This window comes from Felis catus, chromosome A2 (assembly GCF_018350175.1).
Source record: "Felis catus isolate Fca126 chromosome A2, F.catus_Fca126_mat1.0, whole genome shotgun sequence".
Classification (NCBI taxonomy): Eukaryota; Metazoa; Chordata; class Mammalia; order Carnivora; family Felidae; genus Felis; species Felis catus.
Genome location: NC_058369.1, coordinates 31,996,144 through 32,013,780, shown reverse-complemented (window position 1 = coordinate 32,013,780; position 17,637 = coordinate 31,996,144). Strand labels below are relative to the sequence as shown.

The 17,637-nt window shown below is 48.4% G+C and overlaps 1 long non-coding RNA gene across 1 annotated transcript in view; it reads left to right on the top strand.

The window, feature by feature from the left end:
• The first annotated feature begins 3,739 nt into the window (after positions 1 to 3,739).
• Positions 3,740 to 17,637, top strand: part of LOC123383735 — a 46,899-nt gene continuing 33,001 nt past the window's right edge. The window contains exon 1 of the long non-coding RNA XR_006593871.1: positions 3,740 to 4,051. This is a non-coding gene — a long non-coding RNA (uncharacterized LOC123383735). The remainder of the gene's footprint in view (positions 4,052 to 17,637) is intronic.

The following is a 17,637-nucleotide window of genomic DNA, read 5'->3' as shown; positions in this document are numbered from 1 at the left end:
TAGATCGTATGATAGCATATATTGTCTATCTCTATACATACTTTTGTTTTTGTTTTTTAAAATGTTTATATATTTATTTTGAGAGAGAGAGCATGCTAGTGGAGGGTCAGAGGGAGAGAAAGAGAGAGAGAGAGGGAGGGAGAGAGAGAGAGAGAGAGAGAGAGAGAGAGAGAATCCCAAGCAGGCTTCATGCTCAGCACAGAGCCTGATGTGCGGCTTGATCCCACCACCCTGTGATCATGACCTGAGCCGAAATCAAAGTCAGATGGTTAATGGACTGAGGCACCCAGGTGCCCCTCTGTATATTCTGTACAGATATCTATATCTGGTTGATATCTCCTATTGGTTCTCTTTTTTCTGGAGACTATTATACTGTATGACAGGCCGGAGCTGCTCTGTTGCCCAACTTCAGAGGGTCCCGTTCACCCTGAGCCCTGTGCTTTGCATGCGTCCTTTCATGGAAACCTCACGACTGCCCTCTGGGGGAACCACTGTTTTTATTCCCATTTTAAAGCTGAGGACATGGAAGGTTGAGTCTGGCAGCCTGACTCCCAGGGTCTGAAGCACTTGGGGCAGGCGGGATCCAAAGCCAACATCTCCTCCCTCCTGAACCACTGAGTTTCCACACAAGGAAGAGGAAATTTCGAACCTTGCTGCACATGAGCAAGCAGAGAAAGAAAGAAAATGGTCCCCCCCCCCCCCCGGAACACTTCCTGTGAGTGTTCGACTGTGTCCTGAACAAGACACAACAGTTAAGAGCCACAGGGCCCCTGAGAAGTCAGGATGAAGTCAGTTTCCAGTTAATTAGTAAGACTTCCATTTCTCTTTGTGGCTCACCTTTTCATACGACTGAGAAGCCCTTAAAGATGGCGGCCTCAGCGTCCTATCCAGCTTGCTGCCTGACCAGCAGCCCGGTTCCAACAGGGAAAGGTTGGGAGAGAAACGCTGGGCTCATTTGCATTCCCTCGACACAGTGACACAGTGTCTGAAATAAAACCTCTTTGTCTGGGGCAAGAGCCACGCTCTTCCCTCGACAGCTGTCTGGTGCAGAGACCTGTGGCTTTTAAGAGGCCCAGTGTTGTCTGAAGTGAGGTTTATTTTCCATCTCTGCCCAGGTATTAGACCAGTTAGGAGCTCAAGTGTTAAAAGCAATTGCTTGGCCAGTTTGGGCTCACCCCGGGGTTCGCAAATCCATGCTTCTTGCACAATTTACAAAATATTTTCTTTGTAGTTGTCTTTGAAGCCCAAGTGGGACTAATGGCTTTAACTACCAGCCTACATGTTTCAAAGCGATTTCCACATCAGGAAGCCATTGTCGGCTTCCCCAAACACTTAATTGGTATAGGATGTGAGCCGTTCTGAAAGGGCAAGCTTCTGTTCCAGTCCCGATCTGCTGCCCAGATAGGAGCAGGTTTTCAGCAGCAATTTCCACCTCTGCCTCCTCGTGTGTGCTAAATCATTTATGGCTCCATTTTTCTATGGAATAAAAGGTTTCCCTGGTAATGAACATGCCTTCTAGTCATCGCCAGCGCCTAAGAAATAGACTTGGCTCCGCGGTCACGGAGACCAAAGTGCTCTGCGTTGGCGCGAGGTCCCAGAGGAAGGGCGTCAAAACCGTCTTGGCGAGCGTGTGGTGGTGAAGAGTACAGTCTCTCAAATCTGGACAACTCGCATACTTTTCTAGACCTCCGCTTCCTCGTTTGTAAGTCGTTTGTAAGTCGGGGCAATCATGGCATTGATCTCATGCCAATGTGGCAGATCCAACACATCACCCCAAAACTTTGCAACATAAAACAATGCACACGTTTATCTCACAGTAGCGTCTGCGGATCAGTGACCCAGGTAGGACTTAGCTGGGTCTGAGACGCCTTCCGAGTGTCCTACAGGCTCCACTCAAGACGTTGGCAGGGGCTAAAGTCAGTTCTAGGTTGACTAGGGGGCATCCGCTTCCAAGTTCATGCCCACGGTTGTTGGCAGGATTCAGTTCCCAGGAGGCTGGTGACCAGATGCTACCCTCAGTTCTTGCCAGTGGATCTCTCCGTAGATCCAGAGTGGATCTCTGATCGGAGTGAACAAGCAGAAAGAGCCAGAAAGAGAGTGCCGGCAAGGTGGATGTCATAGTCCCTTATAACCTAATCTAGGAGGAGGGATCCTATCCCTTTGGCTGGATTCTATTCACAAGAAGCAAGTCCTTAGCTAATTTCAAACATCATGAGCTTTTACTCCTAGATTCTTCTAAAAAAGAGACATTCTCCTCCTCAACCACAATGCCTTATGACCTCTAAAGTAATTAAAATAATTCCTTTATTTATTGTATTTTTAAAGTTTATTTATTTGTTTATTTTGAGAGAGAGCGAGAGAGAACAAGTGAGGGCGGGAACATGGGAGGGACAGAGAGAGAGAGAGAGAGAGAGAGAGAGAGAAACCCATGCAGGCTCCACACCGTCAGCGCAGAATCCGACTCGGGGCTGACACTCACAAACCGTGAGATCGTGACCTGAGCCGAAATCAAGAGTCAGGTGCTTGACCGATTGAGCCCCCCAGGCGCCCCGAAAATAATTCCTTACATCACCTAAGTTCCTGTTCCTGTCTTAAAATGTTTTCAGTTATCCCTGCAATGTCCCTTATGGATAGTTTATTGGAACGACGATCCATTAACATCCACCCACTGCATAAATTTGACTGTGATATCTTTTAACTCTCTTTCAATCTCCAACACCCTCCTCCCCTTTTTCGTGCCATCGATTGGTTGCAAAGAAGGGAGGCCAATGGTTCCACCAGCTGGATTTATCTGAGTGCTTCCTTGTGATGTCCTTGAACTTGTTCGTTTATCTGCTGTATGTTTATGTTCCTATAAACTAGATGTTAGATTTAAAGACTTAATTATATTCAGCAAACTATTTCATCAGTGACAGAGTGCCATCCAATTTCTATTTTACTAGGAGGCACGCAATGGCTGCTTCTGCCACTACTAATGATTTTAGGATTAATCAGAGTGGTGTTTTTAACATGTTTTTGTCACTCCTTTGCCTAAAGCCCTGGAAGGGCAACCCATTCATTACGCTTAAGATAAATCCAGGCCCCCTACCGTAACCTGGCTCGGGGCTAATTCTTCTTCCCCTGTTTGTCACTATACCGCCACTGCAGTGAGTTCCCTTACCTCACACTTGCCAAGATGTTTCTCAATTTAGGACCTTTGCACTACCCGCTTGGGACACTCTTCCCCTAGAGCTTTGCATGGCTGGTTACTTCTCACCCCTTCTCAACAGCCCTCCTTCCCAAACCACTCTCTAATCCATAGCCCTGTTTTATTTTCTTTTGCTATTTATCACAATTTCACCTTTTTTTTTTTTTTTTTTTGCTTGCGTTATTTCTGTATGTGTTTCTGAGTTTATTGTCTGACTTCCCATACTGGAATAGAAACACCTCCTGGTCAGAGACCGAGTCCTGGTTACTTACTACCGCACCCCCACCCCTTGGCACAGTGCCAAGCACCTAGTCAATGCCCCATCAACTGAGCAAATAGATCAATCTTACCAGGCGGTTTGTGTTAAGATACATAACCTCTAAGACACCGCTCTGCTGAGAGTAAAAATAGCCCCGTCCCTATCTGTACTTCTGCAGCTCAGGGGTTTGGTTTGGGGGCGTATAATGCTTTCCCACCACAGACCATTGCTGCTCTTTAACGCGCGCGGCACAGACCAGAAGTCTTGGCGTTACCTGCAACCCCGTTAAAAAGTCAGAATCTTTCAGCCCCAGCGCAAACCTACTCAATCGGAAGCAGTGTTTAACCAGATGCCCAGGTGGTGAGTGCATTTTAAAATCTGAGAAGCCCTGGTCTGTTCCTTTCTCCTCCCCACCCTACCTTCCAGCTATACCCAATTACACCTTGATGGCCCATCCCCGGAAGCAGCTTCTGGCTCCTCCTGAACTATTTACCGAAAGGCTTATCTTCCCGTGCTCCTTCCCGCCAGATTTCATTCTGTTTATAAATATGGAAGCTGAAATGTAAACCACATTGAAATCCTTCTCCCAAAGGCCGGCCGTCCCGGTAAGACTTTTTTACATTTGCCGCTATCTCTTGACCTATCTTAGGCAAACAGTTTTAAATGTTTTCGCTCGTGTCTTGGGTTTAGTTTTTACTTTCATCTTGCCTGTTAAGCAGATGGAGGCTAGCGTGTGTTTTTAAAGCATGAAGCTTTCGCCGAGTTTCTTAAACGCGGGTTGAAGTCGCATACCGCCCCCGCCACGGAATTCGGACCGGATCCCAGCGGCCTCGTCGCAAAGCCTGGGCTGTTAACCTCTGCAGCAGGGGTGTCCACAGAGTGTGGTTTACCAAAGTGCTCTTTGTCCAGGCTTTTCTTCGGTCGTTGCTTCTTTTGAAAGGCATGTGAGGATGTTGGAGCCTTTTGGCCCTTCAGAAGAGAACGTGAAATGAGTACACAAGTAACCCCACAAGGGTGAGCCCTGCAAATGGTGTAACACATGCTTTGAGTGCATTGGAGACTTTGGGAAGGAGGCAGAGGTCCTTGAAGAGCAGAACACCCAGGAAGTCTGGGTCAGAGGGCTGTCCCTGAACCCTTCCGTCCGACTTTGTTCAGCATCTTGGCTGTGTTCCACACCGTTACTGAACTTCTGTCTTTTAGGATATAGTAAGAGCCCAGGAATCATACAGGACCTCGGGTCAAATAGTGTTCACCTCCACTCAACATTTTCCTGGGCATTTGCTAAACGCAGCACAGGGCCCGAGGAGGGAAAGCACTGTAGGAAATTAACATCACAATACCACTCTTGGGCTTACGTTCTAATGGGAGATAAAAGAGGTAAATAATGTCTAAAGTGCTTGATGGCTTGGGGGTACAGAAAAGACTATTGTGACGCGTATCTTGGTTTTAGAAATTAACAATTCACCTGGGTAGCCTGCGTGGCTCAATTGGTTAAGCATCCAACTTTTGATTTCTGCTCAGGTCATGATTTCACGGTTCTTGAGTTCAAGCCCCGAATCAGGGTCTGCCCTGACAGCATGGAATCTGCTTGGGATTCTCTCTCTCTCTCTCTCTCTCTCTCTCTCTCTCCCTCTCTCTCTCTCTGCCCCCACCCCCCGCTCACACATGTGCACGCTCTCTCTCTTTCTCTCTCAAAAATAAATTAAATGAACATTAAAAAAAAGGAAATTAACAATTTAAAAAAATTGTTAAAAAAGCAAGGGTTTAAGCTCAGATTATACATTTACTTTTAAGCCTGAAACACGTGAGCCATCATTTCTAAAGGCCATTTGGAAAACGTCTGATTGCATTTGCAAACTTAATTAAGCTACATTTATAAATTTTGTGTATTCAGTTTCATTTTTTTAGTAGCTCATTTGTGTTATTGACAAATCTTCCTAGGTGCTTAAGTAATTTTTATAAAGCTATTAAATTAAGCTAATAAATATAGTGATCCTTAAAGCATCTTAATGTTCTAACGTTATATGTAAACTTCATAAGATTTCAAATTAAAATCCTAAGTCAGGATCCATTATTACTCAATTACATATTTTAAATGGCTGCTACTAGGCTGATCTGTTCATTCTAATAGATCAAATTACTGTAAACAAAATAAGCACATAAAGGGCGCCTGGGTTGCTCAGTCGGTTAAGGTCCGACTTTGGCTCAGGTCATGATACCGCGGTTCCTGAGTTCAAGCCCTGCGTCAGGCTCTGTGCTGACAGCTCAGAGCCTGGAGCCTGCTTCAGATTCTGTGTCTCCCTCTCTCTCTTCCCCTCCCCTGCTCATGCTCTGTCTCTCTGTAAATCAAAAATAAATTAAACATTAAAAAAAATTTTTTTAAAGCATATAAAATTTACATTTTGATATTGAAATATTTAAAATACGGGGCGCATGAGTGGCTCAGTCGGTTGAGCGTCTGACTTCGGCTCAGGTCATGATCTCACGGTTTGTGGGTTCGAGCCCCGCATCAGGCTCTGTGCTGACAGCTCAGAGGCTGGAGCCTGCTTCAGATTCTGTGTCTCCCTCTCTCTCCACCCCTCCCCCACTCACACTCTGTCTCTGTCTCTATCTCAAGAATAAATAAACATTAAAAAAAAATTTAAAAATAAAATAAAATATTAATCTATGGATTTAATTATCTTAAACCGTTTTATAACTAATTGTACTTTTCCTAAGGGTAGTAATATGCTTAACCTTTAAGGAGCAATGATGTCAAGCCCTCCAGGTTAGGGGTGGGGGGCGTGCCTTCCAGGTTCATTGAGTATCATGAGGATATTGCTAGGTAATTGAAGTGTCATGTGATACCTCAACCCCTTTTTAAGCACTGTCTAAAGAAGAAAGTGGTGGCTTCACTCCTCTTAGAGTCCCATGTAATTCATGACTCTTCACCCAGATGGCCACATTCTTGGTGTTATATTTCATTTACTTTACAGATAAGTACGTCTATTCCTAGATCTAAAAGGCTTGTGAACCTGACCAGAATATTTTTTTTCTTCTCCCTTCATAGTCCTAAGGCCACACAACATTTACAGCTTTCTAATTATGTTGTGAATATCTCTCAGAGGGATGTGGAATTCTTTCGGAAGTTTATTTATTTTGAGAGAAAGAGAGCACGAGCAAGCAGGGGAGGGGCAGAGAGAAGGTGAGAGAAAGAATCCCAGCAAGCTCTGTATTGTCAACACAGTGCCTGATGCGGGGCTCGAACCCACAAACCACGAGATCATGACCTGAGCTGAAGTCGGAGGCTGAACCAACTGAGCCACCCAGGAGCCCTGAAGGGTGAGGAATTTTTAAGCACAGTGTCCAAGGTCATTCTTTTGACATGGAGTGCACTATGAAGGGAAGAAAAGTAAGGCAGGGCTTAGAAAAAGGGTTAGAAAGTAAGGACTGAGTGCTGTTTTATAGGGTGGTTTGAGATGGTCTCTGGGAGGAGGTGACACAGGATCAGAGACTGAATGATGGAAGGGACTAAGGCCACGAAGATATCTGGCAGGGTAGTGTTTCAGGTAGAGAAAAGAGTAGAGGCAAAGGCCCTGAGGTAGGCGTGTGCTTGGCATTTTAAAAGAACGGCAGTGGAGCCCTTGGGTTAGCTCCGGCGGTTAAGCAGGCGACTCTTGATTTCGGCTCAGGTCATGATCTCTCAGTTCCTGGGTTCAAGCCCCATATTGGGCTCCACACTGACAGTGCAGACCTGCTTGGGATGCTCTCTCTCATCCTCTCTCTCAATGAATAAACTTTAAGAATATTAAATAAATAAATAAATAAATGAGCAGCAGGGAATCCAGGTTTGGGCTATATACTTGGGGCAGGAGGAGTGGGACGAGATGAAATCGGAGAAGGGGCAGGATGATATGGGGACAGTCTATACATGATCCACAGAGTAAGGCTCCTCAATTCTGTTTCCAGCCAGCGAGGAAGTCATTTGACCTAGCTTAAGGTTTCCAAAACTTTCTCTGGCTGCTGCCAGTTGGAAAACACAATGTAGTCCGACAGGGATTAAAGCAAACAAACCAGTTAGGAAGAAGCTCTTAAAACCGTCCCGCCCAGGGCTGGCTTCAGCCACACTGACTACCGAAATTTGGTATTGTGCGAAGAAGACGAGCGCGACCCCCGCGCGGGGGAGACACGCAAAAGAGTCCCATCCAGAGAGCATGGCGGCCTCTTGTCCAATGGACATTGGGCCGAGGGCTGGGAGAGCAGCGGAGGAACGGGAAGAATGAAGTGGCTGGTTTCAGAGACGGGCCAAGTAGCAGGTGGAGTGACAGCGGTCAGCTCAGTGGAGGGCAAGTCAAGGCCCAACTGAGCGCATGAACCCGGAGCGCAAGGCGGCGGCTGGTTTCATCCTGGCTGTCACCTCTGATCTCCGCCCCCAACCTCCAGACTGAATGTCCCCCTGCTCTTTGGTTCCTCCCGGGATGTCGAAGGGGCGTCTCTGCCTCTCAGCAAAAAATGGTTATTGTCTGTAAGCACTGGCTGTCCTGGGTGTCTGGCCGATGGAGGGAAGAGGAGATACACGGTGTATATTCTCCTAGGAAAAGGAAGTAATCTGGGTGCCTTTTCAGAATTTCTTGTCCCGTTTGCAGTGCAACTTCAGAGGCTAATGTACCCCCGCCAAAATTCCAGCTCCGGGCTGATCCAACCTGGGTAAAATGTTTGGATGTATGTAGAGTTAGACGCCAAAACACGGGTGGGCGTCCCTTGACTACGTCTTCCAGGGCTTCCCGATGCCTCCCACACGCAGGCCTGTTAGTTCCCTAGAGCTTCCGTGACAGATGGCCACACACTGGGTGGCTTAAAATAGCAGAAATCCAGGGGCTCCTGGGTGGCTTGGTCAGTTAAGTCTTGCTTCAGGTCCTGATCTTGCAGTTGGTGAGTTCAAGCCCCGCGTCGGGCCCTCTGCTGTCAGCAAAAGAGCCTGCTTCAGATCCTCTGTCCCCCTGTCTCTCTGTCCCTTTCCTGCTCATGCTTTCTCTCTCTCAAAAATAAATATTAAAACACACACACACACACACACACACACACACACACACACACACACCAGAAATCTAGTCTCTCATGGTTCTGCAAGCCAGAAATCGGAAATCCAGCTGGGAGCAGGGCCATGCTCCCTCTGGATGCTCTAGGGGACAACTATTCCTTTTTAATTCTAGCTTCCGGTAGCTGCTGGCCTTCCTTTGGCTCTTATCAGCCCAGTCTCTTTGCCTCTGTCTTCACATGACCTCCTCTGTTTCTGTGACTTCTTTTCTGTGCCTCATATGGACCCTTGTTACTGGATTTAGGTATGCTACGGACTGAGGGCTCATGTCCCCCCGAAACTCCTGGTGGAACCTAATCCCCAACATGACAGTATTAGGAGGTGGGGCCCTTGAGGGGTGATTAGGCCACGAGAGCGCATGGGATGAGTGCCCTTATAAAAGGGACCACAGACAGATCCCTTGTCCCCTCCACCATGTGAGGACAGACACAGTGATGAGATGGCTGTCTGTGAATCAGGAAGCAGGCTCTCACCAGACATCACATCTGCTGCACCTTGATCTGGGACTTCCCAGCCCCCAGAACTGACAGAAGCAAATATTTGTTATTTATAAGTCACCCAATTTTTGGTGTTTTGTGATTTTTTTTAAAGGTTTTATTTTTAAGTAATCTCTATACCCAATGCAGGGCTCAAACCCACAATGTCTATGATCGAGTCACATGTTCTACAGACTGAGCCAGCCGGGTGCCCTTTATGCTGTTTTTGCTATAGTAACTCGAATAGATTAAAACTGGGTTCCATCCAGATAATCCAGGAAGATCTCATCCTGAAATTAGTTCCATCTGCCAAGACCCTTTTTCCAAATAAGGTCACGTTCACAGTTCCTGGGGATTGGGATGCAGACATAACTTTGGTCAGGGTATCAGTCAATCCACTAGATTCCTCTAGTATTGCGGATAAAGGAAAAGATGTAACCTCTTCACACACTCAAACACCGATTAATAAATTCAACAAATATTTACTGAGCAGATTATAAGACAAGGCCCTGTGCATATTGTAAGACCAGTCTTTGCAGACACGGAGGTCAAGATAATAGGCCAAGACCTTACAGAGACCTCACGGCCTTGTAAGAGACCCAGGATACAAAAAATAAACGAAAAGAAAACAGCAAAAAAACCAAAAAACTCAGCTCCACTAAGAGCATTCATGGTATGCTCACGTACATTATATCATTTAATCCAACCGATCCTGGGAAATAACTATTAGTGTTTCCATTTGCATTTGCATTTCCATTTCCATTACACTGGGTTCCCTTAAGGTCTGGTCATCTCCGAACCCTCAGACCTGTTAAAGAGCACGAGACTGACAAAATACACCTGAACCTCGGCAACCCAGGCTCTGTGTCTGGATAGAGAGTGATAACCCTCCACACGTGGGCATCTGAAAAACAACAGTCCCAGTAATTGATTATAATTAAATGCAATACAGAGTTAGGGAGTGGTACTCTGAACGTAGTAAGCAATGTGGCTTTCCTTTATACTTACTCCTTGGTGAGACAGGGGGGATTCTTTCTTCTTCTACTGTGGCTTATGGAGGCAGTCGTGTGCCCGACAGGAGACGGGGGTACCCTCTCGCAACGCGACCCCTGAGCCGAGTGATCCCGGGCACGTTGCTTCTAACCCCTTGCTTCTAAGCCCCCGGTGAGAATGTTTGTACTGAGGTGATCTTTGGGGTTTGTTCTGCCTCTGGAAGGTTGTAACGGCAAGGCTAAATATTTAGTGCTAATTATATTTGTTAGGATACGTGTTCTGTATGGCCAGGCTTAGTTTACATCTTTTAGGAGACAGATGAATGAGGTTAATAAGAATAGATAATTAAAAAAAAAAAAAATACTGGATTCCCAGAAGGCATTTTACTGTGAATTTAATTATGGAAAGTGCTAATTGTATCACTCCAAGACTTGAAAGTTGTCCAACTGCTTCTTGCACAAAGTAAGGGACAGCTTTTCTTGAGTCAGCCTCACTTCTAAACGCGTACCAGAGATACAGAATAGCTTACTTTCTAGCCATGGAAGGAAAGAGAGTGCCGGTCATTCCGCAGAGTTGGTCTCTTTCTTGGCCTTTGGCAAATTAATGCCTGTGCAACAGACAAGAAATACGCATTTTTATATACAGCTCCACTATTATCTACCTACAGTATGCTCTCACTGTAGGGCTGTCACTGTGCATGGCATCTTCATGACAAATTAGCCAAAGGCACCCTCTTTCAGAGGGCACGTTCCCACAGACAGCCTGGTGGCCAGGTAGCTCTGCATCAGGGTATGGTTGGGCAACTGCAGCTTGGGACGAACTGCAGTCTCTACTCATGGCCTTGGCTATTGTGCAGTGCACACACTGCCCCACTGAACAAGGCAGTCCTTCTTGGCTCAATCACTTAAACTCTTTCTACTCCTCTGAAAAAGTGGCCTATCTTTGTTTTTAAAAAGCCCGTGATCACTGCTTTGGAGATACTTCCGTTTGGGGCTGCAGGCAGAGGGCCTAGAATAGTTGAGGGCCTTGGATTAGGAGAGAGAATGACATTTTTGAGGAACAGAGAGAAAAACCGTTGCAGCTGACATTAGCAAACAAGGGAGACAAAATTAGGAGACAAGATTCTAGAGATAGATAGGGGTCATTCTTTAATTTCTAGGCCATTGGCGAGGGGCTTTTCCCCCCCTCACCTGTTTTAAGCATTGAATGATTTAAACAGATCCAGCTGCTCTGTAGAGAATACATTGTAGGAAGCCTTAATCAGGGTCAAGGGATGCTGGTGGCTTGGGCAAGGCTGATGTTGGAGAAAGAGGAATGGATTTTAGAGATATTTATTTATTTCTTTATTAAAAAAAAAATTTTTTTAATGTTTATTTATTTTTGAAGGAGAGAGAGACAGAGCATGAGTGGGGAAGGGCAGAGAGAGAGGGAGACACAGAATCTGAAGCAGGCTCCAGGCTCTGAACTGTCAGCACAGAGCCCGATGCGGGGCTTGAAGTCACCCCTCGTGAGATCATGACCTGAGCCGAAGTCGGAAGTGTAACCGACTGAGCCACGCAGGCGCCCCAGATTTTAGAGATATTTATAAAGTAAAATTGCCCAGAAATGGTAATGGATTGGGTTGAGGAATGCAGGGTAATTTCAAAGGTAAGAATCATAGCTGACATAACACTTTGATATGTTGATTTAATCTGTGGAGGAGGCACTATTCTTTGTCTCCTTTTAGAGAAGAGGAACTTGAAGTGTGGAAAGATGAAATAACTTGCCCCACGTCCCACAGCAGAGTTGGGATTTCAAGCCTGAGAGTGAGTTTTCTGTCCTTGCGATAAGCCAGTGGTCCTTACCTGGGGATGATTTTGCCCCAGGGGCCGTTTGGCAATATCTGGGGGCATTTATGGCTGTCGCCACCGGGGTAGGGGGATGCTATTGTCATCTAAAGAACAGAAGGAAGCCAAGGTTGCCGCTAATGGATTGCTGCTACCCCCAGGACAGCAGCCAGGGTCGGAAGCTCCAGCCCTGACCACTGTGTTCCTCCACCTCTTGTGGGTACTGCCTGGGTTACACCTGAGACAACTCATTTACCAAGACCAGGAGAAGACCAGTTTGAGGGGAACCGTGGGTTGCTTTCTGGATGCATCCAGTTGAAGTCCCTACAGACGCCCAAGATGGGACCCTCTGAGGTACACAGCAGGAGGATGACTGTGTATGAACCAGGAGGAAGGCTTTCGCTACGTAGTAAATCTGCTGGCACCTTGAACTTGGACTTCTCAGCCCCCCAGAACGGCGAGAAATAAGTGTTTCTTGTTAAAAAAACAAAAAACAGGGGCGCCTGGGTGGCGCAGTCGGTTAAGCGTCCGACTTCAGCCAGGTCACGATCTCGCGGTCCGCGAGTTCGAGCCCCGCGTCAGGCTCTGGGCTGATGGCTCAGAGCCTGGAGCCTGTTTCCGATTCTGTGTCTCCCTCTCTCTCTGCCCCGCCCCCGTTCATGCTCTGCCTCGCTCTGTCCCAAAAATAAATAAACGTTAAAACAAACAAACAAACAAAAAACAAAAAACAACAAAACACCCAGGAGCAGATGACGAATAAATGACTGGCTGCCTGCTGGGATCTGGCATTGGTTGAAGGAGGTTTCTCTTCCCTGGCAACTGGACACACCTAGATACCTGATACATTTTATCTTGTGTGTTTCTACCCCACCCTCTTCCAGAAAGGATGTAAAGCTTCTTAAGAGGATAAGGAATGAACAATACAGCCATACAAGTGAAAAGTGGGACCGAGAAGGCTTGAACACCAGGGTGGAGACGGAGGGTGGAGCCAGAAACAAAGTCTGAGAGGCACCAAGCTGTCCTTCTGGCCGCTGCAGGGTCGTGGTCGGGATTTGACCGGACTGGTGCATCCTGTCTCTGCTGACCTCCATGGCTGAATATTGCCTCTCTCCAGCGGAGAGACCCTTCGTCTCATCTCTTGGCCTCTCTGTGGTTCAGAAGAAAACTGGATATTCTTACCGTCTTTTAAGTTCCTGGTACCTAGTGGGAAAGCAAAAATAGTTGCTCAGAGCATCTCTGGGGATCCAGCTGTGAACGAGATACAGCCCTTCCCCTCAGGAGGCTGCCTTTCTAAGGGAGACATCAACCCCAAGGCAGGCATTTGGTGTGGGCGTTCATGGTTGGTTTGGGGTTTTTTGGTTTTTTTAATTTTTTTCATGTTTATTCATTTTTGAGAGAGAGAGAGAGAGAGAGAGAGACAGAGCGAGAGTGGGGGAGGGGCGGAGAGAGAGGGAGACACAGAATCCGAAGCGGGCTCCAGGCTCTGGGCTGTCGGCACAGAGCCCGATGTGGGGCTCGAACTCATGAACCGTGACCTGAGCCAGTTAACCAACTGAGAGTGAGCATGGGCTGTTCCAGGCCCAGGGAACAGCATGGGTGGATATTCCTGTGTGGAAAGAGCCTTGGCCTTTGACAGACCCAAAGGAGGGCCTGAAGCAGGATGAGGGAGGCGAGGCTGAGAGGCAGGAAGGTAGGAAAATGGGCCAGGCCTTGTGAGGCATAGGAAAGAGTACGGGTTTTATTCCAAGGGAGGAGGGAGCCATGGAAGGATTGGGTGGTAAAGACCCACAGTTGTCTCCGCGTATCCACCCTCCCCTTCCCCTTCGCTGATACAACACACCGCTCCGTGGGATAGGCACAGCTTTGCCAGCCTCCTTTTGCAGATGTGGTCATGTGACTCAGGCTGGTCACTACAATGGAGGCTGAGGTGTAGCCGTGAAAGGAATGGCCCCTTCCTCGCTGCTCTGTGGAATGTAGACTCAATGGCTGGAGCTCCGACGCCATGGGGGACTTGGAAGCAGCCTTAAAAATGGAAGCTAGAGACGGAGGTGCACACGGTAAGTGTGCGTTGTCTGTCACAACTGAATCTAACACTAACTGAGGGAGGTTTTCAGAGTTCTGTTTCTCATGCACGGAGTTTCCTTAGGACACTGTTTGGAGAATGGACTAAAAGGGAGTAAGAGCCTGGAAGCAGGGAGATAGGGTAGAGTCTGCCGTATCTGTTCAGGCAGGCGCATGAATGAATGAATGAATGAATGGATGGATGGATGGCCTAGTGCTGCCTGCTTTCTCACCTTCTCTGACGATTTGTTCCTCTTTGCCTTTCTGCTCCGTTAGTTAGTGAGCCAGCCTTCCATCAAGGCTGCTCGGGCTGCTGTAACTAAACACCACGGATGGGATGACTTAAACATTTATTTCTCGCAGTTCTGGAAACTCACAAGTCTACGATCAAGGTGCCTGTAGTTTCCGTTCTTCGTGCATACCCTGTTCCTCCGTGGCAGAGAGCGTGAGCTCTGATGTCTCTTCCTCTTCTTTGATTGACTGATTGATTGATTGATTTTTATGTTTATTTTTGAGAGAGAAGGATAGAGAGAGATAGGGTACGAGTGGGGGAGGGGCAGAGAGAGAGGGAGACACAAAATCTGAAGCAGGCTCTGGGCTCCGAGCTGTCAGCACAGAGCCCGACACGGGGCTCGAACTCGTGAACCACGAGATCATGACCTGAGCCGAAGTCAGACGGCTAATTGACTGAGCCACCCGGGCGCCCCTCTTCCTCTTCTTAAAAGGGCCCTCATCTCATCATGGGGACGCCCACCTCATAACCTCATCTAAACCTACCTACCTCTCAAGGCCCCACCTCCAAATACATTGGGTGTTAGGGCTTTAACATATGAATTATGGGGAGAGGCGTTGAATTTTTGCTTTACGACAACTTCTCTGACACTTCTGGTCACCAAATGGTGGGGTTTGTGTGTTCCCTGCAGCAAGCAATTCGGCAACATCAGCTGAGTATCTTATAATTTCACTCAATTCTGACACTATCTTCCTGGAGATAGGGTCGATCCCACAGACGAAGGGTTCAGCCCATCTGCTTCCGCCCCCTTCAGATGTTAGTTGAAGTAGCAGGTCCCCAGGTCCTCACACCTTCTGTCCACCTTGGCTACAAATTGGAGATTTTCACAACCCCCTCCTCGGGTTAAATCATGTTGCTAGAGAAGCCCACAGAGCTCACAAAAATCCTTGCTTACGTTTTCCCGTTTAGGAAAGGACGTGGTAGAGAGCAGAGATGAACTGCCAGGTGAAAGGGTTCATAGGGCGAGCTCCGGGCGTGTCCCAGGCACGGGAGCTTCTGTCCTCATGGAACTGGGATGCGTCACCTTCCTGGTACACGGATGTGCTCACCAACCTGGAAGTTTTCTGACCGCTGTACTCCGGGGCTTTGTATAGCGGCTTCCCCGCCTGGGCATTCTAGATCAGTAACTACATTTCCAGCCTGTCGGCCTTCTCCAAAGAATGCGGCGCAGGACTGAAAATTCCAAGCTTCTTATCATGGCTTGGTCTTCCTGGGGACCAGCCCCCTTCTGGGCGTCCACCTAGAATCACCTCATCAGATTGGAAGATGCTTCTGTCACCCAGGAAGTTGCTGCAAAGGTCTCAGGAGCTCTGTGCTAGAAGCCGGGTGAAGAGTCCCATATATATTTTCTATTACCTCACAGGGCGCACAAACCTTGGTTCCATAATACATGCCGACTGTACTTTCCTCCTTTCTCCCCTCCCGATCCCCAAGTTCACCAGTGTGGGCAGAAGGAAGAGACCAGGAATGTCCCAGCCCAACCCTATGCCCCCAGCACTTGTTGAAGATTTTACCTGGCCTTCCACAGAAGGAAAAAGTCCCCTCACACAAGGGGGAGGAGAGGAAGAGGCAACTCTTTAGGTATTAACCTCGGAAGGGCCCTTCAGGGTCATCGAATCCCCACTTTACGGAAGGAGAAACTGATGCCCAGAAAGGGCAGAGACTTGCCCACGGCCACATAGTGTGTCAGTAGGACAGGATTCTTAAAAAGTAGAAGCTGGAAGGGGCGCCTGGGTGGCGCAGTTGGTTAAGCGTCCGACTTCAGCCAGGTCACGATCTCGCAGTCCATGAGTTCGAGCCCCGCGTCAGGCTCTGGGCTGATGGCTTGGAGCCTGTTTCCGATTCTGTGTCTCCCTCTCTCTCTGCCCCTCCCCCGTTCATGCTCTGTCTCTCTCTGTCCCAAAAATAAATAAACGTTGAAAAAAAAAAAAAAGTAGAAGCTGGAAGAGGGTGTAAAAACCATGTGGCCCTCCCCCCTCATTTAAAGAAGGGGAAACCAAGGCCCAAAGAGGGGAAGTAGTGACAGCTGGGACGAGAACGCAGGACAGAGTCGCCACTGTACCTGGCCTTAGGACTTAATGCTCTGCTCCCGTGTCTGAAATTCTCATTTTATCCTAAATCTGTGTTTGTTAAGTGTTGTCTGCGGGACAGCAGAGCAAGCACTGAGGGCTGGGAGCCTGGATTTGTGTGAAGTCCTGCCTCTCTTTCTCTCTGCCTCCCCAGGGGGGTTCTCAGCCCCCCAGCGGCCCATGCCTAGCTCCCTCAGCCCCTCCCTACTCTCCTAGCCCCATCCCTACCGCGGCCACCCTCAGGGGCCTGTGGATGAGGAGGACTGGCCCACACGCCCTACAGCGTCTCAGGGAAGGGCATAACCGCAGCGATTTCTGCCTGAGGTTGGCAGGTGCCTTCAGTGGGCAGCCCAGCAGGGCTGAGCCTCTCCCCTCGCCCTGATTCGGGAAGCTAGCGCATCCTGAGATGGAGGATGCAAGTTTTGGGGTCACCTGTGCATTGTGGGTTGGGGTAAAGGGCCTATGGGAAAGTAGGACGCCTCTCTCTACTTCCCTATCACCCCATGCGCTTGGTGGTTGTCAAGGGAGTCTGCAAAAGAACCAAAGGCTTATATTTTAGTACCCTTAACAACACGTCTTTCCTGCTTTCTGAACAAGGGCTCCGCGTTTCGCTTTGCTCTGGAACCTGACATGAGGTGACAGGTCCTGACTCGGGACCCCTGCTCCTGTCGGCCTCCAGCTCTGATTGGGCAGCGCTAGCTTTTTAATAGTCAAGATACTATGCTCCAGGCCCTGTGCTCAGCAACTTTTTGTGTATTATCTGTCTTGAAGGCTTGTGAGAACCCAGTGAGGAATGTCCTATTAGCACACGTCGGACCCGATAATACAGTAGGCTCATTTTAACGTTTATTTATTTTTGGGACAGAGAGAGACAGAGCATGAACGGGGGAGGAGCAGAGAGAGAGGGAGACACAGAATCGGAAATAAGCTCCAGGCTCTGAGCCATCAGCCCAGAGCCTGACGCGGGGCTCGAACTCACGGACCGCGAGATCGTGACCTGGCTGAAGTCGGACGCTTAACCGACTGCGCCACCCAGGCGCCCCAGTAGGCTCATTTTAAAGGTGGGGGAAGGGGAGGTGTGAATAGGAAATGTAAACTTAGTTCCTAAATCCTGCAGGTGAGGCGAGCTCTCCGCCCCCCCCCCCCCCCCCCCTCTGCAGCTCGTCCACCTGTCCTGCCCTGACCTGCAGGTGGTGGGGCGGGAGGAGGAAGGCCCAGTGGCTAGGAGCTGGCTTAGCTGCCTCTGCCCCCCTCCTGTGCAGGGACACGTGTTCCTCCCCTCCTCGGTTCACCCTGGGCCCTCTGAGGGGAGGAGACCACGTGGTCCAGATCACCATGTAACTAGGCAACCGTTCCAAGATGCTGCTTTTCCTCCGAGCTCTTTCTGCCTTGTTCAA